Genomic DNA, 6,502 nt, shown 5'->3' with positions numbered 1-6,502 from the left:
GTTCACCAATACCCACATGTAACCCTATAGCCTTGTTTGTCCCTTCTCCTTGACCATTTTTCCTTTTTAGCAACCCCTGTTCCGGTCGATGGCTCTTGAGTTATTAAATTTTGAAGCATTTCTCGTAAATTGGACGATTTTTTATATGAAAGCACCTTTATTGTTTCTGAACAACAATCTGACATGACAACCTTGACCTCCACCTTCCCCCTGACATTTTTCCTTTTTGCTCCCTATCCTTTCGATACGTTGTTCATCCGATCTTAATTTTTGTATGTTTTTGGGCCATTTTCGTGCATATTTTTTCATTTTTCCATGTGAACATGCCCTATTTTCACCAGAATTCAAGTTCATTTTGACAACCCTGTCTATCCAACCTTTTCCCAACTGTTTCCTTTTTCCTCCACCCTATTTCGATAGCTGGATTTTTCCTTATTAAAATTTCACTATGATTTTGGTTCTGTTTTTTGTGTTTTCGCATGTGAACCCCTTCTAACTCCACCAGAAGTGCATTTTGACGTGACAGTCTTGGGAATCCCCTTCCTTTGGACATTTTTCCTTTTTACTGCCCCTCGTTTCGTTGCTCGGTTCTTTTCGTATTAATTTTTGAGCCTATTTTCAGGTTCTTTTTTGGGTTTTTCCCATGTGAACGTGTCCTCTCTTGGTCAAAATCGTGTTTTGACATGATAGGTTTATCGAGCACATTATTTGGCACATTTTTCCTTCTTTCCACCATGCGTTCCGATGAGCAGATTTTCCTATATTCATCCTCGTATGTATTTCTAGAGCCATTTTTCGTGTTTTTCCTATGTGAACACCTTGATTTTGCCCCATCACCCATGTCACATTTTTCCCTCATCTTCCCCTCGTCTCCCAACACATTTTTCCTTTTTACATTCTTTCGATCCAGTGTACAGTTTGGGTTTTATTAAATTTTCTTCCTCTCGACGTGTGGCCGCGTCTCTTGCGTCGCGCGTGAACACGCATTTTTTTGGTTTTAAGTGCCTCAGGATGCCCCTTGGCCTCTATGCCTTGCCTATCGCCATCCCAGCCTCGTCTGCTCCTGCCAACACAATTTTTTTTTTCTCCCGCCCTGCACATGCGCACATGACACAGAGCCGTTAGGATTGACAACGAATACCTTTTACGGGCCCATCCACCGTTGTTGAAGCTTGCCAGGAAACTTGCCAAAATCTCGAATCATAGGCCATGACAAGATCATCTTCTTTGAACTCCTTGTGCTTGATGAAACTGTCATGATAGGCCTTGCGTCGCGCTTGAGTGGTTTCCATACATTGTAGGGCCATCCACCAAATCTCATCCAAACATTCCAAGTGCAAGAGGCGGCATTGCAATGACTCATCATCTCCCAAGCATTCTTTAAGTGCCACTCGCAAAGAGGGCAATTTCATCTCACAAGGAAGATGGCCTTTGTACCATACACTAGCTGGAAAGGGGTCTATCCTGTAGCTGCCTTATGGGAGGTTCTGTATGCCCAGAGGGCCTCTGTAAGTCGATCGTCCCAATCACGATGATGTGTGGCAATAATTCTTGTCAAAATCGAGCAAAGGATGTAGTTGGTGACTTCGACTTGGCCGTTGGCTCTGGGATAGTAAGGAGTGGACTTGTGTGGCGGATCTTATATAGTTCTGTCAACTCTTCCATGATCTTGTTAAGGAAATTAGTATCTCTGTCACTTACCAACTCGAGGGGATTGCCAAAACAAGTGATAATATTCTCGTACATGAACATGACTACGCTCTTACCATCGTCCCGCTTCAGAACTTTAGCTTCACACCACTTCGTGACATAATCCGTACATACCAGGATCTATCTGTTCTGCTTCTATTTGGTAGGTGGATCAATGGGACCCACAAAATCAATCCCCCACTTGTCGAACGGCTTTAGGAAAAGAATAGGTTGTAGCGGCATGGCACTTGTTTTGGTGGGTTTCCCCATTCGCTGACAAGCATCGCATCTCTTGCAATAGTCATATACATCCTTGTGGAGGGTCGGCCACCAGTATCCTACTAACAGAGCCTTCCTGGTTGTTGCTTCTCTTGAAAAGTATCCACCACATGGTTCATCATGGCATGATTTCAATACTATGCCGATTTCATCTCCTGCAACACATCTTCGCAACACTTCATCTTTGCCTCTCTTGTACAGTGCACCGCCTAGCAAGGTGTAGGGGGGTGATTCTAACAGAAGCTTCTTCTTCTCATGGCTTGGGATACCAAGAGGATAATGTTGAGTTTCCAGGAGGTTGGGTATGTCTGCATACCAGGGAGTAACTATTTCGACTAGAAACAAGAAAGCATTAGGAAGGTCTCGATCATCCTGTTCCTCTTCTGCAATTTGAGGGATCCGTGACATATGATCGGCTAGGTCATGGGAACGGCCAGGCTTAGTGACACTTCAAAATCAAACTCCTGGAATAGGAGCAACCATCTCATCAGTCATCCTTTAACATCTGCTTTGTTCATCAGGAAAAAGGAAAGGGCTTCATGGTCCACGTAGAACTTGAAATGTGTTGACAGTAGATAGTGTCGAAACATCTCCAATGAAAACACCATTGCCAAGCACTCAAGCTTTATCACTGTGTAGTTCTGCTCTCTATCAGTGACCTTTCAGCTTGCATAATATATTGGTTGATCTAATTTAGAGGGGTCCTTTTGACATAGGACAACACCTAGCCCTTCAATTGATGCATCTGTGTGCACATGGAACTCCTTCGTCCAATCAGGAGGCTGCAAAATAGGTGATTAGATAAGGCACTGTTTTAGGGTATTAAAGGCTTCTTCATAGTCATCATTCCAAAGAAAATCCGCATCTTTCCTTAGGAGCTTGTGTAGAGGGGTTGCCTTCATTGAAAAATGTGCAATAAATCTTCTATAGTAGCCCACATGGCCAAGAAATCCTCTTAGTTGCTTGAGGTTTGTGCTGTCAAGGCGGCAATCTTCTCAATCTTCGCCGAGTCTGTTGCAATCCCTTGTGTAGAGACAATATGGCCTAGAAGGACTCCTGATGAGATGCCAAAGACACATTTGTCAGGGTTGAGAGAGATCCTATACTCTCGACAAAGCATTGCTTTAGGTGTCCCCAATGCTCACGTATTAAGCTATAGACACAGAAATCATCGAGATACACCTCAATGAAATCATGCAGATGATTCTGGAAAGCAACCATCATTACTCATTGGAAGGTGGCAGGAGCATTACAGAGCCCAAACGGCATCACTCTATAGGCATAGGTTTCCCATTCTGTGGTGAAGGTTGTTTTGGATTGGTCCTCTTCTGCGATTTGGACTTGGTTATATCCACTGAATCCATCCAAGAGGGAATAGAGCTCATGGCCTGTCACTGTGTCTAACAGTTGGTCTATGAAAGGGATAGGGAAATGATCCTTCTTTGTCTTCAAGTTCAGCTTTCGAAAGTCCACACATATTTGAAGTTTCCTGTTCTTCTTGGATACAACCACAATGGGTGAAACCCATTCACTGTTAGCCACATGATAAATGAACTGTGCTTCAAGGAGCTTCAAGAATTCGACCTTCACCAGAGCATAATAATTAAGATTCATACGTCTTTGTCTTTGCCTTATAGGTTTGGCATCAGGCTCTAGGTCAATGTGATGTTGGCATATTGTGGGATCAATCCCCTTTAGATCTTTATATGACCAAGCAAACATGTCTAAGTTCTCCTTTAGTAAGTCTCATAGGACAATTAGTTCTTCTTTTGGAAGATTGAGACCCACTTTGAGGTGACGTTCAGTCTGTCAGTATCTAAGAACGTCACTTGCCTTTCACCTTCTACTTCATGGATAAATGTCCCATGGATTGCTTTTGGATAGAGGTCTAACTCCTTCAAGGGAGTAGTGTCATCGTCTGATGTTCCACTAGAATTAGTGTCCTCTTTCTGAATAGATGACTCATTTGTCTATTGAGATTGTTGGAAAGGTGTTAGAGCTTTGTTTGCTTTTGTGTGAGTGGTGATTTCTTCTGGACTTAGGGATTCATCTTCAGAGGATGCGTCTAGGAATGTCACATAGCACGGACCTTCTATAAGCCGTGGCTCTAATGGCTCTAGCTTCTGTTGACAAGGGGCATCATCATCATCTTTTCTCCAGACTAAATGGTCAGGGCGATAGAAGCCACTGGTGAACTTAATTTTTATACCTTTGATCCATTACTTATACAGATTCTGCATACTTTGCGGTCCATTGGTCAACCCAAATGGAACCATGGTCGTTCCATCCAACACTCCGAGATCTTCGGCCTCTGAGGTCTCTGTAGGGACATCAACAAGATCTTCCACTATCAGAGGAACTTCTTTGTCTGCACTTTCATAACCTGCTTCGTTTTCTTCCTCATCATTTTCATCCTCTTCCTCTTGAGGCTTTGTCTCTGCTTCTGTAGAGGCTCTGTAGGAGAAGAACATATCTTCCGTCTCTGTGTTTGCTTCTGCTTCTGTCTCTGGCTTTGTCTCTGCGACTGTCTCTACTTCTGACTCTGCGATTGCCATGTAACAGGGAGAACATTACATCCATGCTTCTATCTCGCTGTCAGAGGTGATCTCAGAAGTCAATTCTAGTTGAGGCAGGAGGTATTCTCCCATGGACAAGGACTTTGCTTCCTTTGGTAGTTGGCTTACAGTGCTCACTGTTAGGGACTATGCCTTTGTTTTCTTGGGAAAGAACTATTTTACAGCCTCTTCGTCTCCTGATGTACCATCTATTACTTTGTTGGAGGAGTCGGTTATGACTTCTATGGATGTGGATCCATTGCCTTTTTATGATCCATACAATTTCAACACCACTTTGTTGAGTCCTCTGCCTAGGGTTAGGGTGCCTTTGAACCAATCTGTCTTGGCTCTCGCTTCAAAAAGCCAAGGTCTTCCCAACAACAGAGGGTATGATGTCCCATAAGAATTTGGTTTGACCACCAAATATGTCAGCCAATAGTCTCTTCTTGCAAGGGTTGTTTTTGCGTATGGGAGGATGCCCAATGATTTAATTCTTCTTTGATCTGCCAATCTGATAAGCCACTGTGTAGGTTGAATTTCTTGCAAACCTAAATCCTTCATTGTCACATCCGTCATTATGTTTACTGAGGAGCCTCCATCAATCAATGCATCTGAAATAAAGTATCCTTCTATCCATACACTAATCTTTGGGGTTCTAGGATCTAGGAAGGCGCTAGCCACATCTACTTCCTTTACACGTTTCGGCGTTATTAGTCTTGGTCCCTGTTGAAGGAGAAATCCTTAATCCATGTCTTCGAGTCAAGATGCTTTTGAATTTCTTTCAGCACTGGGGGATAGCATTAGCAACTGTCGGAATGTTAAGTTTGGTTTAAAGGTGTCTAGGTCTTTGACCAAGTCATAATCTTTGATCAGATCTACATGCTTCTCCAGCCTGTTGGGGAATGGGGCTACACCCATTTTCATCTTTCCTTTTTCTTCTAGTAATGGTAGCATCGGCACTTCCTCTATTTCTGGAGGTGCTTCTGTATTGTCTATCTCCTGGACCTTTGGTCCTGTTTTTGGAACAGACTCTATGATTCTCTGCGACACTGCAGTGCCCTGTACTGCACAGTTTTGTCATGTATTGCTCTGTCCCTCTGTTGGCGTGTTTAACTTCACAGTCTTGGCAGTGGAGTTATTCTCTTTTTGGACAAATGGTACCTTCTTCTTGGCGCGTGTGATAGCGGCAACTTCCAACTCTACCAAATTGGAGGCGGGCTCTTGTGCCTTCTGTTGGCTATCAGTGGCATTGACCTTGACAGGGGCTGGACTTGGACAGTGCTTTACAGTGTGGCCTTCTCCTTTGCATCGACTGCATAAGGGCTTGTAATCCACATATCTTCTAGGGTTTGGACAATTCGGGGAGATATGACCATTTTCTCCACATTTGTAACATTCCACCTCTGATCTCTGACCACTGCCAAACTTTCGTTCTCTGTAACTTTGAGAGGGAAACCTCCTTGGACCAAAATTAGGACCAAACTCCCTAGGCTTTGGTCCAATGTCTTACGTTGTCATTTTAGATTCTAGTAGGTTAAATCTTGCATTTTCATCTTTCTGTCTTCATTCGTGTATCTCTTTCAGAGAGCAAATATCCTCTATATGGTTCTTCCGCAAATAGTAAGAACAAAAGGCTCCATGAATGGTTGGTTTTTGGGTACATTAAGTGGCTAAATGTCCCATTTGATGGCACTTTCCGCACCATGTGTTAGAACGTATCACATCTCTCCCAGCTCTCACAAGAGTGGATATATTGGCGGTATTGACCTTCAGCGTCTATAGTTGCTATGTAATCACATCCATAAGCTCTTTCTTGATACTTGCAACTGAGTTCGGATTTTCACCTCTTGAACTACTTGTAGTAGGGTTTTGGGAAGCTTCTGTAATTACTGCATACACTGGTTGGGTTGATCCAGAGGGTCCTCTATTTTGGTTCTGATTCAGAGCTCTTGTTGAGACTTGGGTTTGTCGATTCCAGT

Source organism: Lygodium microphyllum, chromosome 5, assembly GCF_053477565.2.
Source record: "Lygodium microphyllum isolate KBCC chromosome 5, Lygodium_microphyllum_v1.1.10, whole genome shotgun sequence".
Classification (NCBI taxonomy): Eukaryota; Viridiplantae; Streptophyta; class Polypodiopsida; order Schizaeales; family Lygodiaceae; genus Lygodium; species Lygodium microphyllum.
This window is presented reverse-complemented; position numbering follows the sequence as displayed.